Here is a 22502-nt window from a genome sequence, read left to right on the forward strand (position 1 = left end):
GGTATTAATATTAATATCTGTTGCGTTGTGATTCCAATTCAACTCTATATTCAGGCAAGTGTAATTAAATAAGGAATAACTTATAGATCTACTTCGTATGAAACATGCAAATAAATATATTTGACATTTTAATGAAATTCTTTCGTGTTTAGATTTTTGTTAAAATGTCCAAGAGAGGAAATAGCATGGTAGCGACATCTCCAAGAAAGAAAGTGCTTGAAAGTATTTTAAGTAAACTATACATTTTAAAGTGGTGTTCTGATTTCGGAATTCGTACTAATCATTTCACGTGATCAAACTACATTTTTAGGTTAGGTCTCGTGAATCGTAAAATGTTTAGTTAAAGCAATGAATTTCATGTTGCGAAACAAAATAAATTTTAATATTAGATCATACTAATCCTAATTACCAATAAATTATCGAATCATGTAGAAAACACCTCGCAACATAAAGATGAGATGTGGTAAATAAGACATGTAGCTATTGTTAATTACAGATTATTATTATTATTATTATTATTATTATTATTATTATTACTACTACTACTACTACTACTACTACTACTACTACTACTACTACTACTACTACTATTATTATTTCAGTACGTAGCATTGTGATATTTTTCTCTTTGGCGATAACTGGTATTGGTTGGCAACACTGAAGAGACGGCCAAATTAGGCTTTTAATAATAATATAATAATAATAATAATAATAATAATAATAATAATAATAATAATGATTTATTTAACCTGGCAGAGTTAAGGCCACACGGCCTTCTCAAACATTCAACCAGGAGCAAAACTGCGTTATAAATAACACTACAAATTTACAAAGTACACTACAATTTTACACACAAAACTGAATAAGATAATAATAATAATAATAAAATGTAAACAACAATTAAATAGAAATCAGACATAATATATAAAATACAGAAAGAAAGAAAAAAAGCATAATAAAATGTGAAGAGCAGGTCAAAATAAACCAGACATAGAAAGTATAAAAAAATAAGACAATTATTGATAATAATAATAATAATAATAATAATAATAATAATAATGATGATGATGATAAAAATAAGAATAGTAGTAATAATAATAATAATAATAATAATAATACTAATAGTAATAATAAAATAGTGCAATACAAAGCATACAATGAATACAATATTTTTAAGTACACACAGTAAGGAAAATTATGATTATATATAGCTCAACTTATCGCATTATAGATATACCATTATCGGAAAATATGAAAACAAAAATATAAAATAAGTTAAATATCACTAGAACATAGAAAAGTGAATACGTGGAAACATGCAATACAACACTTGTCATAATAGTAATTTAGTTTGGCAACTCGTCATAAGATAATTTTCTAACTTGGATTTGAAAGATTTCAATGTTCGGCAGCCCTTGACTTCAGGCGACAGAGAGTTCCAGTGACGAGAGGTAGCAACAGTGAAAGATGAGGAATACAGAAATGATGTGTGAAGTGGAATTTCTAGCGTGTTATCGCGTTGTGATCTAGTGTTAATATTATGCTAGTGAGAGAGAGTATGAAAACGAACTACTCTTACGTGATCCTCACTATACTCACGCGCAAGTAAACAAACCCGTACTTACAGTAAAGTAACAGCAAACCTGTTTCATCGAGCAGCAAGTTTCGCTTCCTGATTATAACCTTTGTAGTAAACAGATGTACGAGTACAATGGGACACCCGTAAGGTGAAGCCAACACAATGTAGGGTTTTCATTTAAGGCTTCACAAAACGTCCATGTCAAAGTGAGATTCGAACTCATGATCACGGCTTCCGGGCAGCATCGCAGCTGAGCCCCAGTCGTAGCGTACACCACAATCAGCGAATTAAATCTTTCGAGAGACATTTGGTGTGAGTTCGGTGTTGCGTGCTGGTTGATAATCTCTATGCTAACGCGACGATACTCCTCGGCCATCCCGTTCGGTCAATTGCTACCATTCTCCTCCTGGGCGTGTCTGGACGATCAATTTGTTATAAAAACTGTAAGCTCGCCTGTTCTTTTGGACTGAATATTTCATTTTTATTACTTTTTGTATGCTCTGCGCTGGACTAACGGTGTTGCTTCCTATCAGTCCCGTTAATCAGAAATAGCCATCACTTCCAGCAGAAAAAAATTATTCGTGCTATTTTCATTCCATTTCCCAGTTTTTTTTTTTAGCCTTTTATAGGTATTGTTTGCAATATGTTTACATATAGCCCTCTTCCCCCACAACACAAGGCTCTGTTTCGCAAATAAGCTCTCAGGGATGCGGAAAATACTGTGGGATTACAGTTCTGTTTCTGCAGTTCTTTTTGTCGACTTACATTCAGCTGAAGTACGGAATTATGTGACGTAAAGTGGATTATGTGCATATTTTCGCTTCTTCCATACCAAATTTAGCGAGTCAGGTGAACCGTATTCGATTCTTATAAAGTTCTTTGTGTTTAATATTGATCAGACCTGCTATGCGGTAGGTTTTTCTATAATTTCTTCATTTCTCCTTCTATTATCGTTTCTCTCTTGTTCCATTAGCATAATACAGGGATATAATTTTATTTTTACTAACATTTCAAATATTACCTGGCTGTACCTTTGGATTGTCCCGCGCCTTGGCGTCGTGGTCTAAGGCACCTTGCCTAGGACTCGCGTTACGGAATGCGCGCTGGTTCGAATCCTCATGAGGGAAGAAATTTTCTCATGAAATTTCGGCCAGTGTATGGCACCGGTGCCCACCAGCATCGTGATGCACTTGGGGAGCTACGATAGGTAGCGAAATCCGGTTGCGAATACCAGCTATAACGGCTGGGGGGATCATCGTGCTAACCACACGATACCTCCATTCTGGTTGGATGATCATCCACCTCTGCTTCGGCATGTGGATGTGAGGCCAGCAGCCGGCTGGTCGGTCTAGGCCCTTCACGGGCTGTAGCACCACGGATTATTATTATTATTATTATTATTATTATTATTATTATTATTATTATTATTATTATTATTATTATTATACCTTTGGATTAAAGGTTCACAACCGGAAACACCGTTTGCTACCCCCTTTCCACTGGAGTTTGATGGTACTGGCGTAATATACAAACAAATAACTTTACTAGCTATTGGAGGGAAGAGAAGTAGTTCATCCAATTACTTAAACTAGGAAATATCACGCTTTTGAGTTTGACAATTTTCATTAGGTTTTTGTTTAATAAAAATACAGTACAGTATTAACAATGAATGTTTTTACTCACGAACTGAGCTATCCATTTGGACGTATTTATTATGCAGTGTATGTCTACAGCACATTAGCTTACACTATAGAGAATGAAGTTAAATTGAAAAATTATCATAATATGGGTATTCAAGCACATTTTTGAAAATGGTGGCCGTTCATTTCGATACAGGCTTCAGTTCTTTTTTTTTCTCTCCATATTATCGCACTATAGACTATTGTACCTAATTTCAATTACCAGTTTCGTCCTTCGTACTAGTAACTCATGTTGAAATAATTCTGTATCTAGTCTATAAAAGAGTACCTTACGTACTCTAAATTCAATCTTCACTTCTGCCCGATCCGAAAAGATAAAATTACTCAGACATGCTATATACTGTCCGTCCAAGTGGCTATGTCTCAGGGTCGTAGAAAGGGAGGGAATCACGTGACAGTTAATTACTTAACGAGGCCCTTTTATTTAAGTTATTTTAAACAGTTGTATGGGTATAATATTACGTAGACGTCCAATTCCTAACAGAAATTAATGTTCTCAGAAAAGAGCTAAGACAGCTCAGGCATTAGCCTTTGCAGAGAGGCGAATAGAAGCAGGTGGGGCAAATCAGGATGCGACGTAGGCAAATGGACGACAGTACCTATGCGAAAATGATTCAATATTGAAAGCTCTTTCGTCATTGGAAAACGCGAACATATTTTTGGAACGTACTGTTTACTATAGCCGTAAGGCTATTATGACTGTATATGCGGTCTTGGATCTGTGTTGGATGGTTGAACTTCATTAGTAGAAGGGGTTGGAGTGAAGTACATTAAAAAACTCAGGTACAATAAAAATTAAAGTAAAAATAAAATGATGTTCCTATATATGCTCCGAAACACTCTTTATTTCATTAGTACCATTACCATGAATAATAATAATAATAATAATAATAATAATAATAATAATAATTGCTTCTTGTCTATGCGGATGACGTGAACATATTAGGATAAAATCCACAAACTATTAGGGAAAACACGAAAATTTTACCTGAAGTAAGTAAAGCGATAGGTTTTGAAGTAAACCCCGAAAAGACGAAGTATATGATTATGTCTCGTGACCAGAATATTCTACGAAATGGAAATATAAAAATTGGAGATTTATCCTTCGAAAAAGTGGAAAAATTCAAATATCTTGGAGCAACAGTAACAATCGGGAGGAAATTAAACGCAGAATAAATATGAGACATGCGTGTTATTATTCTATTGAGAAGCTTTTGTCATCTAGTCTGCTGTTAAAAAATCTGAATGTTAGAATTTATAAATCAGTTATATTACCGGTTCTGTGTGGTTGTGAAACTTGGACTCTCACTTTGAGAGAGGAACAGAGATTAAGGGTGTTTGAGAATAAGGTTCTTAGGAAAATATTTGGGGCTAAGAGGGATGAAGTTACAGGAGAATGGAGAAAGTTACACAACGCAGAACTGCACGCATTGACATAATAATTAGAAACATTAAATCGAGACGTTTGACATGGAAAGGGCATGTAGCTCGTATGGGCGAATCCAGAAATGCATTTAGAGTGTTAGTTGGGAGGACGGAAGGAAAAAGACCTTTGGGTAGACCGAGTCGTAGATGGAAGGATAAAATTAAAATGGATTTGAGGGAGGTGGGATATGATGGTAGAGAGTGGATTAATCTTGCTCAGGATAGGGACCGATGGCGGGCTTATGTGAGGGCGGCAATGAACCTGCGGGTTCCTTAAAAGCCATTTGTATGTAAGTAAGGTAGGACTTCTCTCCCATAAGCTTCTTGTAATACCCTGAAACACCGAGTTGCACTTTTTCCCTCTTTTTTATGGAGCACCTACTGAACATTTGTTAGGGATGTATTTTGTGCTGCAAATTAGAAACAATCAGTCTACAAAATTTGGTGACTTCGAGGTTTTCAATATCGCATATTTATGAAAATAATAGTTGCTGTATTACTTACTACAAGATTTCAATGATCACTGCTGGGAGCATTTATTTACAGCATTGTTGCCATTACTTATCGAATGCCCTAGTATCATCTCGCTATCACCAATTTCCTCGACACTAAATAACCTAGTAGCGGATAATAACGTCGTTAAATAGTCAACTAAAAACGAAACGTGTTCAGCATTGATAGCCATAACTGTAACGTCCTCGAAAACCTAGTGAAGGCTTCATTCCCGACTAGTCATTTGAGGTGAAAACAGATTGCGACAGAGAGAAAAAGAAAGAGATAGATACACTCATTTCAGCCAGTGTTTGAATACAATCCTTCACCCCGTGCATAGGCCTATAATGTCGATCCACGAAATCGATTCCTCTGCTTTGTTCATAAGCACACGAAGGATGAACGTGACAGTTCTTGTGGGCGTTTCGGTCGGGATCAGATGAACATATTTCTTGGGCCTTTGTATTAATACCGTATCTTGGAAACATTTTGTTTTGTTTTGTTTTGTTTTTTTTTTTCATTTTTGAAATCACACCATATGTTAATCTACTTCCTTTGAAATTACAAATATAGTAGATTTTTTTAGTTACGTACTCAACCATATATCACTCGGAAAGGAAAGATGAAAATAAAATAAAAAGAACAATGTTTACGGAATATATTTCTGGCTACAAACCAGCACACCGAAGTTCGATTACTAGAAATGAAGTTGAAATTTCTCTCCCTCCCACAGAACGTGTGCGTGTGTGTGTCCGTCCGTCCGTCTGTCCGTCTGTCCGTCTCTCTTGTGTTCGTCGTCTATAGTCATGACTAGTGACGATGTGTCAAGGTGACAACATGACCAAGAAGTCTAGGCGGATACCATTATCAGTGTCTATGAAAGAATATGAATCTGACAAATTTATTATGAGGACATATTAGTGAATAAAATCCTGAAGTATTGTTTTAAAATTTTCTTTAAATTCTCTAAATTTTTTCACAAAACTTTGAATATCTAAAATTTGCTTAAAAACCTAGGGCCGTATTCATAGACATTTTTAGCGCGGGCTTCCGGTGGATGATCAGCGTTTTTCATATTCATAAACCAGTGTTAGCGATAGGATATGATTTGAATTCTGTACTAGTAACCAGTGGATAGCCGGGGCTAGCTTAGTACGCTCGTAGCGCGTGCTGCGAAATGTCTGTGAATAGCACCCCTATTGATTACCCTTCTAAATTAATCTTTTCTGAATTTAAAATCTTCAGAATTGAACAATTACACAGATACGTATTATTGAAGTATTATAAAAAAATCGTAAAGATAATATACCATTTTCTTATATTTACATTACTAGACAGACTGCTAATTTACCCATAAGGGAGCAACAATTTTTCACAACGGCAGTTTTAAAGCACATATTAGTCTAGGTCCAAGGTTATATAATTCCATAATTAAAATGTACTCTGAATTTTCAACACTTTCTGCTTTTAATTTCAATAGAAAGTTAAAGATTTACTTAGCGATGATACTTACATTGATATTATGTATGAAGTTTCCTCTTTTTTATGTTCTTATTTTTTTGCTTTGGTTTTGTGTCTGTGTGTATGTGTGCAGCGCGAGCGTGCGTGTGTGTATGTGAAAGGAACAAAATTTAACATTACTCAAATAAGCAAGAGCGACGTCCATTTTTAAATGCCCTGACAATTGAGGCTTCCATTTAAATACTGTTTTGGAGACTATAAAGAGGAAAAATACAAATGAACTATATATTTTTTTTTATTTTAGTAGGTTATTTTACGACGCTTTGTCAACATCTTAGGTTATTTAGCGTCTGAATGAGATGAAGGTGAAATGAGTCCGGGGTCCAACACCGAAAGTTACCCAGAATTTGCTCATATTGGGTTGAGGGAAAACCCAAGAAAAAACCTCAACCAGGGAACTTGCCCCGACCGGGAATCGAACCCGGCCCACCTGGTTTCGCGGCCAGACACGCTAACCGTTACTCCACAGGTGTGGACTCATATGAACTATGTATCAACTGTTCAGAAGAGAACAAGAATGGAAAAATGCCAATTTTTTACAAATTATATATATATATATTTTTTTTTCGATTTTTTTGATGTCCTTCTCCCCTTAATACGCTAGCCCTCGAGCTAGGCGCATTCCTAAATCACACCGGCTGACTACACTAAGGTTCGCTGCGTATACAGTTTTCAGGTGTCAATTTCAGTCATCATATATAGGCTATGTGTGTGTGTATGTAGCCAATGCCTATCCACTTCACATACTTGATTAGGATTCTGCATATTGCGGATAGATGGCAGAACTGTGACCGACCCATTTTAAATTACACATCACTTCGGCGGGCTACGCTGTGTATGATGTATATTTGTGGGGAGTTACGTTGTGTACTAGGGTGAATATCGTGCAATTCGATGTAATCTGAAATATTATATAAATATTTATTTTATTTTATTTTGTTTTTTTTTATGTTAGAATTAATTTATTGTTTTTGTATATGTTGTTGATTAAATTTTTTTAATTATAGTTTATTTTTATTGTATGGGATTTATATGTGTAAGTGTTCGTGTAAGTGTAGTGTAGGGAATGAGTGAGGATGGTGATGAAGATAAAGAAGACAGAATAGGAAACCCGGTGCCGGCACGTAGTCTATTTCTGTCGAATAGTACCAAGGGGACCTCCAGGCTTAACGTCACCGTCCGACGGACGAATCACTATCAACAGTGACAAATGCCTTCTCTTCATAGCTACACACTGCATGGAATAACGGAGTGGGGAACTGATGGAGTGATACAGTCTAATATATACAGTCACGAAGCTCAATACGTAGTAAATATGCATCCATAGATAGTTGCTCACCACTAGGATCGCCTCATTACAGACAATGCGAAATAGTACCAGCACAGTCTATTGTTCCTAGCACCCTCACAACTCAAGCTTTGTGACTGTATATAAAGTTGCCTCGTTTAATTATTAGGCAGCGGCATTCCTTTTAAGATTTGTAGGTCTTTATTGCATGTACCGATAATAAAATGAAAATGCGACGTTGTCACGTCTTGTTTTTGCTGCTACATATTAATATAACATGGATATGGGCTAGGCTTAATTGGTCAAAGCATGAGTTAATTTGAAGATTATTTATATTATTTAGATTATTTATTTTAAATTAATTATTTAAAGAAATAATTAAATGTTTCTCCATAAGGAAAACCGGAAAGTTTGACTTTTTGTAATAATTCTTTTATTGTTAAGGATTGGCCCTTATTGTAAGAACTATATATTTCACGGCGAATGTGATCACACGTAAAACTTTATTAAATTTTGTGACTTTGTGTCCACGCTTTTTAGGTGTCTTAGGTCCCTTTTTTACAATTTTACTTACAGTATTTCTATTTAATTTAAGAATTTTAGATGTCTCCGAAATTTTTCCTTGACCTAAATTGTTTTTCAGAACATACGTGTGAGCATTGCACACAAACGTTTGACACTGCTTACATAATTTTGGTCTAGCTTTTGAATTTGAATTGTTATTTAACGCTGATATATTATTATTATTATTACCATCGTCGTTATTGACGTTCATGGGTATCGGTTCCGACACTTCACTCGCTTCCCACATCCTCCACATTTTTATTACACACTGAACTGTAATATAATTAATTTTCACTGCGATCTAGAACAAGACTCACTGCTAAAATTTGCAACTCCGCGTGGAGTATTGGAGCAGCCTTCAAAAGACTTGACGACGACAATGGACAGCGACATAATTAAAATTATTGAAACTACAAAGCTTCCGTCCTCTTTGACACCGCTAGCCTACTAATTGAACGTGGCTACTTTACTAGACTGTTGTGATATTGTTACCTAACGTAGGGAAACGGAATAATTACAAGAAAACCGCCAACTGCGACAAGTATCATTATTGATTTTTCAAATAAAAAGGGTTTTCTTTCCATAAGTCTTCGTGATAATAATTCATAAAACTGTAGACTGGTTACTCAACGCCTTGTATAGACCTATACGAATAGGCCTGCTATTAGTCGCATAACCGTACCATAGTCGAATTGATTCTAGAAAAATAAGTTATTCGTGGTATTAAAATGCAGTTTACTGAATAAATTAAAAGAAAATAACATGGAGACTCGCGCATTAAATATTCATGCTGTTAATATACAGCACGCAAGTCCGTGTGTCGAGCTCGTACTTAGCTCACTCTGCTTCCGCCATATCCGTCGCCATGGACACGCTGTCCGGTACTTGTTTTGTTTTCCATATTTCGTGCTGTGTTTAATTTGTAGTAAATAAGCCCCTAGCATGCAAATACATCGTATGAGTATACATATCATATCTGAAACACTATACTTATTACATTCATATTTAGATAAATGGTTATAAAATAAATCTGTAACTTTTGTAAAACTCGAAAGGTAAATAGTTAAAATCGTGAATTCAGTGGTATTGTAATTCCGTAAGAACAATGTTGTAATTATTTATAAGTATATTTAAACTGTAAACTCTCTTTGGAAGACCAAGTTGATAATGTTCGGAAAAATCATGTAGGGAACTTCATTTTATTATGAGAATCTTGAAAAGGGCTAACCCCAAATCTAGGGAAATAACATATCGTCGGTTTCTTGGTACAAGTGACCAAGTCCAAAATGCAAAATTGTTGGGAAAAGGCATTTAAAGGTTTAATGATCTATCCAAAGATACCTGTACTTCTTTAGTAATAAGTTATTTTGAAGGTAAATGTGCTATATTATTAGTTTTTAATATAAAATTATATCTTAAATTGTCATAATGCTTGGAAGCCTTGGAATGTGACTTGGTCACTTTTACCAAGAAACCGACGATATCTAATGATAGTATAGATATGATAGTATAGACCAGTTTCTGTCAGATGCGTTTCCAATTCACTGTGGGCTAAAGCAAGGAGATGCACTATCACCTTTACTTTTTAACTTTGCTCTAAAGTATGCCATTAGGAAAGTCCAGGATAACAGAGAGGGTTTGGAATTGAACGGGTTACATCAACTGCTTGTCTATGCGGATGACGTGAATATGTTAGGAGAAACTCCACAAACGATTAGGGAAAACGCGGGAATTTTACTGGAAGCAAGTAAAGAGATAGGTTTGGAAGTAAATCCCGAAAAGACAAAGTATATGTTTATGTCTCGTGAAGAGAATATTGTACGAAATGGAAATATAAAAATTGAATATTTGTCTTTTGAAGAGGTGGAGAAGTTCAAATATCTTGGAGCAACAGTAACAAATATAAATGATACTCGGGAGGAAATTAAACACACAATAAATATGGGAAATGCCTGTTATTATTCGGTTGAGAAGCTCTTATCATCCAGTCTGCTGTCAAAAAATCTGAAAGTTAGAATTTATAAAACTGTTATATTACCGGTTATTTTTATGGTTGTGAAACTAGGACTCTCACTTTGAGAGAGGAACATAGGTTAAGGGTGTTTCAGAATAAGGCGGTTAGGAAAATATTTGGGGTTAAGAGGGATGAAGTTACAGGAGAATAGAGGAAGTTACACAACACAGAACTGCACGCATTGTATTCTTCACCTGACATAATTAGAAACATTAAATCCAGACGTTGGAGATGGGCAGGGCATGTAGCACGTATGGGCGAATCCAGAAATGCATATAGAGTGTTAGTTGGGAGGCCGGAGGGAGAAAGACCTTTAGGGAGGCCGAGAAGTAGATGGTAAAATAATATTAAAATGGATTTGAGGGAGGTGGGATATGATGATAGAGAATGGATTAATCTTGCTCAGGGTAGGGACCAATGGCGGGCTTATGTGAGGGCGGCAATGAAACTCCGGGTTCCGTAAAAGCCAGTAAGTAAGTAACGATAGTGCGACCGTTGGAATGTAATTTAATTGAGGGGGGGCACGGATGGCCCAGTACCGGGACCTCTTGAGATCTATTGCGCTAACCCTCGATATGGAATGAGTTGCGTGCCACAGATCCCCTACGCGCACCACCCTAACCACATGACTCCCTTAACGACCGGTCCCTACAGCCGACAGAAATCCATATACCATTCCTGCTTCGGCAACTTCCCCCTATGGCTCTACCTGTCGGTCCGAGGCGAAACTCCTCCCCCGAGTAGGTCCGCATCGGATGCTCGTTGCAGAAGCCATCCAACGTCGCTTAACTACAATCCACGGAGGCCGGTCGAGAGAGCCAGCAGCTTCTGGAGGCCGCCTGTAGAGGGATCTGAAAAACCAGAAACGGGATGATGGAGGAAAGGATGTGGCGAAGATGAGTGGGGTTCCAGTCGCTTGATAAAGTTAACTGATATTCATTCATAGGAGTGAGGGAAAAACCCCGAAAAAACCTCATCCAGGCAACTCGTTCTGACCGGGAATCGAACCCGAGAGTTCGGAGTTAGAGTCGCTAACCCCTCAGCCACAACGGTGGACTAGTGCGACCGTTAATGGAATACGGAGCAATATGTTGGGGTCCCTATAGAATATATCAGATAAATTCCTTAAAAAGATCCAGTAAAAGGCAGCTAAATTTGTTAAAGGTTAAAGAGGACACGGGAATGATACGATAATAGAACTTAAATGGGAAACTTTGGAAAGTAAACGTAGAAAAACTAAAATAACATCACTGTATAGAGCATAGGTCAAAGAGCAAGGGTAAACATAACGGCTCGATTAGAGAAGCCAACGTACTATGGTAGGAACGGTCATGATTTTAAAGTCAAATGTAGGAAACAAAGAACGGATGTAGATAAATTCTCATTTTAAAATCAAACTGTAAATGCTTGCAATGACCTACCTGCAGCGGTCTTTGAGAGTTTATTTTATTTTATTGGGTTATTTTACGACGCTGTATCAACATATAGGTTATTTAGCATCTGAATGAAATGAAGGTGATAATGTCGGTGAAATGAGTCCGTGGTCCAGCACCGAAAGTTACCCAGCATTTGCTCGTTTTGGGTTGAGGGGAAAACCCCAGAAAAAATCTCAACCAGGTAACTTCCTCCGACCGGGATTCGAACCCGGGCCACTGGTTTCGCTGCCAGACGCGCTGACAGTTACTCCACAGGTGTGGACTTTTGAGAGTTGTCTCTCCTTGAGGAGATTTAAAAATGACTTAAAAAGTTATGCATAAAGTGTAAATGTTACAAATGATACGTTACATAACTTAATGTGACATGTATTTACTTAACCCGATGAGTTATTCCTTTTGTTTTAATTGTAAATTAGTTTAAAATAGCTTGTAGGCGAGTCTTGTTAGTTAGACTGGAAATTTTATGTTAATGTAGTTTATAAGTTTGATTCTACGGATCAATAAGGGTGTAATTGTTTGTCTTATTTGAACCGTTGTATGAGTGAAGCGTGTTGTGTCACTGAAGTTATGGTTTACAGTGGCAGTGAATCGTTTCTATCGGTGAAAATTTATAGTGTCAGTTAAATGTGTTCTATAGGTCAGTAAAATGTTTTGTAGCGCCTATGCAGTAAGTGAAATGAGAGTGAAGTGAAAGTAGTGCAAGAGTATCAATGCGCATACTTGTTTATATATAATTATTTAGGTTGTAATGAAAAATTAAGTTCACTTATTAATTACGTTATTTCAACTTACTTACTGGCTTTTAAGGAACCGGGAGGTTCATTGCCGCCCTCGCATAAGCCCGCCATTGGTCCCTATTCTGAGCAAGATTAATCCAGTCTCTACCATCATATCCTACCTCCCTCAAATCCATTTTAATATCATCTTCCTTTCTACGTCTCGGCCTCCCTAAAGGTCTTTTTTCCTCCGGCATTCCAACTAACATTCTATATACATTTCTGGATTCGCCCATACATGCTACATGCCCTGCCTATCTCAAACGTCTGGATTTAATGTTCCTAATTATGTCAGGTGAAGAATACAATGCGTGCAGTTCTGTGCTGTGTAACTTTCTCCATTCTCCTGTAACTTCATCCCTCTTAACCCCAAATATTTTCCTAACCGCCTTATTCTGAAACACCCTTAACCTATGTTCCTCTCTCAAAGTGAGAGTCCTAGTTTCACAACCATAAAAATAACCGGTAATATAACAGTTTTATAAATTCTAACTTTCAGATTTTTTGACAGCAGACTGGATGATAAAAGTTTCTCAACCGAATAATAACAGGCATTTCCTATATTTATTCTGTGTTTAATTTCCTCTCGAGTATCATTTATATTTGTTACTGTTGCTCCAAGATATTTGAACTTCTCCACCTCTTTAAAAGATAAATTTCGAATTTTTATATTTCCATTTCGTACAATATTCTCGTCACGAGACCTAATCATAGACTTTGTCTTTTCGGGATCTTATTTGAAGGATTCGTAACAAGCTGGTTTTAACGGTGATGGGATGTTAGCCCTTCTCCCAACCCCCAAGCTGGAGGTCCACCCCTCATCGGCTGTCTATGACTGCTTATTCAATATATTTGCAGCTACCCTCCATATATGAAAGTCGTCTCCTCGATCCGCAACCTGAGGACGCACCATGACGCGGTGATAGGGACCCATAATACATGGACGTTATTTCAACTATGATTATTAATTATAATTACTGTGTGTGATGAAGTTGCCACTGCCACTTACGGCGTAAATAAGTACATGCATACATTATATTCAGGATCTTGAATTTTATGAATAGGATTTGTGTCTCAAACGAAGGATCTAACAAGGAGTGAATGGAAACTGAAAACGCGACATCATATTTTCAGGAAAGTGTACAAAACTGAATAACTTGAAGAATAATTCCAAAACATCTACTGTACGTAAGGGTAGTTTCAGGCTGCTCGAAACAAAATGTTTGTTGCTGTTCCAAACGTCTTCAATACACACTGCAGCAAACAAGTCACTATCAAACATATAGTGCTGTGATCCTTAAAGTTATAATTGTAAAATAGCATAACATTTTCTATTCACACCAGGAACTTCTCCGTGTCACAATCTAAAAATTAGTTTATTTTACTTTAAATAGAAAGTCTCAATTTGTTACAGTGTGTATTTGGCAACATTTATTTTGATACAAATCTGGCTTTCAGATATAGCTCCCTATGAAGCTGATTTGAATAATTTCAAGGGCCTGGGTCTTATAGAGTTCTTGGGTAGCTCAGTCGGTAGAGCGTTGGCGCTCTCAGCCAAAGTCCCGGGTTCGATACCCGGCCCCGGAACAATTTTCCCCTTGAAATTATTCAGGTCAGCTTTATAGGGAGGTATACCTGAAATCCAGATTTTATAATATACGTCACACAGAAAACCACAAATTTAAGTCACACAGAGCTTGGTGTGCACTCATTGTTAGGTCCCTGACGTCTTTCAACCGCTTGAGGTATGATATAAAGGGGAATAATTGAGCCTGGGTCTGGTAGAGTTACTGGGTAGCTCAGTCGGTAGAGCGTTGACGCGCTCAGTCAAAGGTTTGGGCTTCGATAACCGGTCGCGGAACAATTTTTTCCTTGAAATTATTCAGCATTTAGGCTACTTTTATTTGTATACATTAATATAATAATTATATCTTATTAGTCTTCAAATCATCCCATGTTCAGAAACTTACAAGGCTAAAGGTATATAAGACACTAGCTCGACCGGTCCTCACTTAAGGTAGCGAGGCATGGACAATCAGAAAAGCTGATGAGCGAAGGCTGACGACAGCTGAAATGAGGTTCATGCGACGAACAGCGGGATGCTCTTTGCTGGAACACCGTAAAAATGTGGACATATTGCAGGAACTAAAAATGGATCCTATAGTTAATTTTGTTCAACAATATCGACTTCAGTGAAAAAAAAAACATGTCGAAAGGATGGATCGCACACGATGGCCTAAACAGATTCTTACTTATGTACCAAGAGGAAAGAGGAAATTGGGAAGACCACGCAAGCGCTGGCATGAGATCGTAACAGATCCTGCAGGGTTTAATACGTGAGGGATATGATGATGATGATCTTATTAGTCTATATACTGAACAGTATATATGAAGTCTGATAAGCATGTCGCTCGTAACACAGGCGCGGCCTGAACAGCGTTTGGCGGCAGTGTAGCTTCGGTAAGCGACTAGCGTGAATACTGGCACATGAACAAATAATTTCACTGTGAAAGTTCGAATAACTCTGGGAATGTGTCCCGATTTCTTACTTCCAACATTATAAAATTACTAGGTCTTCTATACACAAAAGCGTAAATGAATTATTACAATAGTAGTAAACGGCTAAATGTCGGGGCAAACAAAATATTACAAACTTTGCCTTATTTCATATGAAAAATTAATGGCAAGACCTGTGCTAAAATCCTTAAGAGGTTAAAATTAAATTCGGTACGCTGCTTAGTATATAGGCTGGTTCACAATAAACCGAGAACGGAAACGACAAAGAGAACGAGAACGGAAATATTGTTCAAATGTTTTTAAATTAACGGGAAGCTTGCCAGAGCCGGGAACTGGAACGTGAAAGTTAATTGTGAATGCTCACATTTAAATACATTTATTTAAACAATATATCCGTTCTCGTTTTCGTTCCCGGTTTATTGTGAACCAGCCTTATCTCGCTCCTTCGTTATGCCTAGTTAATCTCACTGTTTCGCCGACCTGTCAAGACGACTCTGTCTGCCTTGTCTCTTTCCTTGGGCCGAGAAACATGGCATTTGAAATAAGCATGTAACATCGATTTGAATCTCCGTATATAAATTTATTACTTTGTTTTTCATTGTTCAATATTTTTATGGTTTTCTACAGTTTTATATTAATACAGTTCAATGTATTTAATATAGATTAATTAGTCTCTACTGTCTTTGAATAAATCTTTTATTAAGTTTCTGTTTTTCGAAGAAGTCTTTAATCCTTAAATTGGCAATTTATCCTATAGGATACAAAAGGTTAATAGGCTATATGCTATAATGTTATTTTTTTTATTTATTTATCAGAGCTTCCTCAAATTAGAGGCTGCCATTACACAAAGCATCCAAAACAATACAAGAACAAATAGATGATGAAAGATAACAAATTAACAAAAAAGGTAAATAAGTACACAAACAAACAAACAAACAAACAATGACAGTTTACAGAATAAAAAAAGTTACAAGTAAAGAAGCAATGAAAGCTAAGAAGAAAAAGAAAAATGATAATGGTGCGTCAGTTTTTTCAGTACACTGAATTAGAGTCCATATAGGTGGTGCCGTAAAAGTTTGGCTGACTCTCTAATTATGAGGATGGCCAGTTCATTCAGAAAAGATTTGTGCAGTCCTAGGGTCTTACAGAATTGAGAAGAGAAGTTAGGTATCGTTCCTCTTGCTCCAAACATCAATCCCGTAACACTGATATCGTGAAAAATAGAAAAAAATTGGTAGGAAAATTAAAATTTCACAATACTATAATATTGCACAACATACAGTGAATTCACTCCCTCTAACAAATGGATAACTAAGCCCGATGGAATGACTAGCGGTGAATGGAAGGAGGCTATCAAGATGACTGCCAACGTAAGCTCTGTAAGAGCCATACCCGGTAGGTCTCAGGACAACCACTGCAGGAGATGCCTCAGTGAGATAGAAACCCTTGGACATGTCCTGGGAGCCTGCCCTTTTGGCGAAACATTGCGTATACATAGGCACCATGCAATTAGAACTAAACTGGCCGATGCTCTTAGAAAACTAAAATACACCCTCTATGAAGAAATCCACGGAACTGCCGACAATGGCAGTAACAGACGAATTGACATAATCGCCATTAGCGAATCCCTGCCCCAGGGTATGATAATCGACCCCACCATCAGGTTTGAAACGTATGAAGGTCAGTCTGAAGAAGTACATGAGGAGAAACGAGCAATCTACGTTCCAACTATCCCGTATTATAAAGATAAATACCAACTTCACGATATCATTGTTACGGGATTGATGTTTGGAGCAAGAGGAACTATACCTAACTTCACTTCTCAATTCTGTAAGACCCTAGGACTGCACAAATCGTTTCTGAATGAACTACCCCTCCTCATAATTAGAGAGTCAGTCAAACTTTTACGAAACCACCTATATGGACTCTAAGTCAGTGTACTGAAAAAACTAACGCAACATTCTCTTTTGTCTTTCTCTTATTAGCTTTCATTGCTTCTTTACTTGTAACTTTTTTTATTCTGTAAATTGCCATTGTTTGTTTGTTTGTTTGTTTGTTTGTGTACTTGTTTACTTTTTTCCTTACTCTGTTATCTTTCATCATTTATATTGTTTTGTATGCTTTGTCTAGGCCTAATGGCAGCCTCTAATTTGAGGAAGCACAATAAAATAAAAATAAAAATAGACATTGCGATAGTTGTTTTCTTTACAGTCCGACACGGTTTAATAAATTAGTGTGAGAAATGAAGTTTTGCCAAGATAAGGGTTAATTTTCTTCGTTTCAGGATTTTCATTTTCATACGTAGTAATACATTTTTGCACTCACCTAACCTATATTTACGTTGACGTATGGTATGACAAACTTACGCTATGTTCCTTCTTTCAAATGCCAGCAGGAGCTTCCATTCTTTATTATTTGTGTGCAGAACACTTTTTTTGTGACAGTTGGTCCAGGGATTTCTGAGTAAGAGGCAGTGAAGCTAACATTTCAGATCCATTGTTAGGGGAACGACCAGACCTAGAGCGTCGAATTTTCAACTTCGAAGACCAGTGAAAATTCTGGCGAGTATAAATAGTATTTATAGTGGGGAAAACAGTGTTGAGTGGGTTTTCTAGAAAGACCACTGTCTTTTAATATCGACATAATTTTTAGGTGCCCATGAATCATCTAGTCGACGGCAGAGACAAATTAAGGGGACATTAATATGGAAACAGTTGAAAGAAGAGCAGATTATACAGTATGGACCCTTCGCGTCGGTACCTTTGATGTAGCAGGACTGATTTCAATGACCTTCAAACCAGTTTGAGCGTGAGATTCTGCTTTCTCCCAGGAGTTGGCACTGACATCACACCAGCTAGCATTCGACACAGCGGAAATATAACACATACAATTAATACATCTAGGTAGATTATGTACTTAAAATAAATGATTAATCCGTCATTATCTGTAATGTCTAGACTCCAGAGTTCCTTTATAATGAGAGTTGAGATGTTGATCCCAACAACAATAAAAATATGTAATGATTTGATAGCGCTGAAAATGGAAAAATAGAACTCCTATGAGAAGTAAAACCATATACCTATATAATATTGTATACAAATTTTAAACGAATTTCATACATAATTTTATAACATATTACATTATTTTATAATATAATTTATTATATATAAAATATAAAAAAATATTATTGCAACTAGTTTGTCACTGAGAAATAAGGAAAAGCTGTTAACTTGAATTTATTTGAAGCAAAGCGTTACTGGGTTATGTAAAAGGTAGGCGATGTTTGGATCCTGTGCCTCAACTCTATACTGAATTATCTTAGCGTGTGCTCGATTACACTAACCTCTAGCGCTTGAAAGTGGAACTAAACGCCGGCGCACAGAGAAACAAAACACAGGAAAATTCGCTTAGTGTCCATTCTATTCACTGGTTTGGCTTCAGAAAGGAAAAAAAAGGTACGACAAATGCAATTGGACTCCTTCGAACAAAATGCGGATCTCTGGAAAAAGAACTAAGGAAGAGACTAGTGAAGTGCTTTGTGTGGAGTATGGTATTTTTAACTTGGTTATTTAACGATGCTGTATCAACTACTAGGTTATTTAGCATCGATGGGATTGATGATGGCGAGATGGTATTTGGCGAGATGAGGCCGAGGAATCGCCATAGATTACCTGGCATTTGCCTTACAGTTGGAGGAAACCTTAGAAAAAACCCAACCAGATAATCAACCCAAGCGGGAATCGAACGCATCTCGAGCGCAACTCCGGATCGGTATGCAAGCGCCTCAGCCGACTGAGCTACGTCGGTGGCTTAGAGCAGTGATGTCAAAGCAAGAGCATTTTCTGACCTTCACGTCGTGCGCGGGCATCAAGCGCTAGGTATGGAAGGAGAAATAAGCAGCCTGTTGCATTAAGAAAACAGTGGTGCACAAACTTCAAATGGAACGTGAAATTTTATGTCTTTATATTTATATGGCTTCTTTATGTTTGATATTATCTATATTGTCTGTAAAACCAAAGTAGGTTACTAACACCAATTTCTTAATATTGCAGTTGTGTTTTAAACGTTAATAACATAATAAAGAGTTAAGAAGGAATATTCACATACATTCCTTAGCAGTACAACTATACTGGTGAAACATATCATTCATAAAGAAAGCGATATCCAATGAGTATGACATAATAAGTTGGAATTGATATTGATGGTATCTTTAGCCTTATAAAAGTAATCAAGGAACTAATCAAAACAATATTATAGTACAGATTAAAGTTACGTTTGAATATGTGTTATGTGTAACTAATATTTCATAACAAAATTTTTATGCGTTCTGCTTTATGGTGATATTGGCGAGTAACTTCCTATCATCAGAATATTAAATTATTTTCTCGAAACCTACTGAAGCTATAGAGCTGACATTTTTACAACACATAGGCACATATGTTTTGCTTTTGATGTAACAATAGTTGCTTTGTTAATTCATTTTCTTACAAACATTCTCCTTGCGAATATATTCAAAATTTGTAATACACTATCTTCATTAATACGTATTTACACTAAATTACATCAACGAAAACATTGTTTCAATACCTGTAAGGCTACTAAATAAATAGATCTATATCTGAAAATTTCACTTTTTCACAAAAAAGAGTCGAGAAAATATTTTCTGCGAATAAAAAGAAAACAAACTTGTGAAAAATGAGCATTAAAATTAAAGCATACATTCTTATAATGCACTTATACTTCTCAAACAAATCTAAAAATTAACACGTATACAAGTGTAATAAGTTTTCTTCCCTTTATCTTTTGAATCAGTGCTGGCCATCCCTATATATATATAACTCGACCCAGCTGCATATACAACCTCTTTCGTCTGTCTCTTTCCTTTCCGCTGTAAAGCGCTCAGGCTCTCCTGAGCTCTAAATTGCCATGACTGGCTTAGAGTGTGGTATTGTATGGGGCAGAAACATGGACATTACGACGAAGTGAAGAGAAGCAACTAGAAGGATTTGAAATGTGGATATGGAGAAGACGAAATCGGCAGACAGAATAAGGAATGAAGCTGTGTTGGAAAGTGTGGATGAAAAAGAATGATATTCCTTATTATTTTAGCCGAAAACGAAATGCGTGTGAGTTGAGCAACTTTTTGTCTTACGGCTTAGCCTACTCTCAATTTATTAAAGGAAAAATTTGTCTAGTAATTAATAGTGGAGTGAGCGTCTAATTTTCGTGGAAGTTTGTATTCAAGGAGCTGAGGGTTTGACAAAGATCAAAGGGGGATTTCGGGTTCATATTTCAGCTTGTTTCTGCAAGATTAAACCGGAACCAAATAAAATCTCCCTTTGCCATTCAGAATATTAGACCTTAGCTGAAGCAGAATTGAATTAAATTCTCTACTGATATAATTTAATCCACCGTTTCTATAGCAACCAGTACCAGCCTATTGTCTAACAGGTAGGGTGTCCAAAGTTTGACAGGTTTGTGGCCAGTTCAAGCTGAAAGAGAGTCCATGTTGAATCTTTCGTACACTACTTTTAACACTTGAATATAAATACTTGATTAAATGGCGATCTTACTCGTGTTAATTATGTAAGCATGTGCGGCTTGCAGCTGTTTCGGTGTTATTCGACACCATCCTCAGAGCCTACTAGATCTCGGCGCTATCTCAACTTCGCTGCCTGTTGTGTGGGTGCGTTCGTGTGATGAAGAGTTGTATCAAATAGTGTGTGTGTTCTGAAATTGATCTGTGTGTTGAGAATTTGGCTGGGGTGTGTTTTAGTGTGTCTGTATATTTCATATTGTTCTAGTGTGTTGAGTTTTTGGTTTTTGGGTTGTATGTGTAGGTTTTTCATGTCTGTATTTATGTTATTATATGTGTGGTTATCATTAGTTATGTGTTCGGCATATGTAGATGTATTGTGTCCTCTGGTTATTGCTTTAATGTGTTCTTTGTATCGAGTTTGGAATGAAAGAGAGTGTTTCTAAATAAATAGGATATTTTTGGGTCAATACTAGATTCTTCTTTCACGTCGGAAATCGAACCACGACCGCTCAGTTCAGAAGCGCACGCGATATCGAAATATCCATAGCAACGGACGAATTCTTATTCTGATGAAATGAAGCAGAATCACTTTTTATACTTCGTGATCATTAATAACCACCTTTATCTGATCAGCGTGTTACGTGTACAAGCCATTACTTTATTTTTCATTAATGTAATGTTCATGTTAAAGTCCCGACTTAACGTTGTGAAGTTAATAAATTGCTTCTTTAAGGACGTATTCAGACCACGTAATTATGACTTCGTAGCTTGTAAAATATCTATTATAGTAAAGTTTGTCTTTAAAATATGTTACTTCCAATAACGACTTCATTCTTATTATAACATGAATGGAGCTAGTAAGAACGGAAAACCATGCATAATTTCTTGTTTAATATCAGGAATATTACTCGGTACAGACCAGTATAAACTTGTTAGATGTGAGCACCAGTACATAGTTTTGTTTAAAAAAAAAAAAAAAAAAAAAAAAAAAAAAAAAAAAAAAAAATACACGGTACAGTTCAGCTATAAAGACAAGTGAAGCACCGCTGGCAAGATAGGTCTAAAATATAATTAAGTAGGGTAAGGTTGCCTAATTCCGTGACATATTTAATGAAGTCTACATTTACGCCATAATTGTAATAAACATTTTCAAATAACACCTAAATGACAGTATTTGGACCTTTAGCTACAGTTTTTTTAGTGTCAACAGTTTCACAAGTTCGATATATAATATATGATTCTTCATTGTTATACAGTGGCTCCTAAATCCGTGACAGGGATCCAAATTCCGTGATAGTGGTTTCCTAATTCCGTGATACTAAAATAATCCTCATTAACTGCTCAGAAAACAAACGTGTATTTGGAAAAACACATTAAAGTTATGGTATATTGTTTTAATATGGATTAAACAAGAAATTAAAGACCACCTCTGTGGTGTAGGGGTCAGTATGCTGGTCTCTTACGCAGAGGGCCCGGGTTCGATTCCCGGTTGGTTGAGGTTTTTCAGGGTTTTTCCTCAACCTCAAGGCAAATGCCAGGAAATTCGGGCCACAAAATCCCTGAAAATCGCCGGCCTCATTAATCACCGAAATCATATTCATAACAAATCAGTAACATATATACAGTCGCCATCTAGTTCACAACAATAGAA

At 36.6% G+C, this 22502-nt stretch overlaps 1 protein-coding gene and 1 non-coding gene across 4 annotated transcripts in view; both read left to right on the top strand.

The window, feature by feature from the left end:
* LOC138709374 (leucine-rich repeat-containing protein 24-like) overlaps positions 1-22502 on the top strand; it is a 651569-nt gene that overhangs the window by 388224 nt on the left and 240843 nt on the right. The gene's annotated exons all lie outside the window — the stretch shown is intronic.
* Positions 14311-14382, top strand: TRNAR-UCU (transfer RNA arginine (anticodon UCU)). The gene has a single exon. It is a non-coding gene; the product is annotated as a tRNA-Arg (tRNA).

The sequence above is a fragment of the Periplaneta americana genome, chromosome 11, assembly GCF_040183065.1.
Source record: "Periplaneta americana isolate PAMFEO1 chromosome 11, P.americana_PAMFEO1_priV1, whole genome shotgun sequence".
Taxonomy (NCBI): Eukaryota; Metazoa; Arthropoda; class Insecta; order Blattodea; family Blattidae; genus Periplaneta; species Periplaneta americana.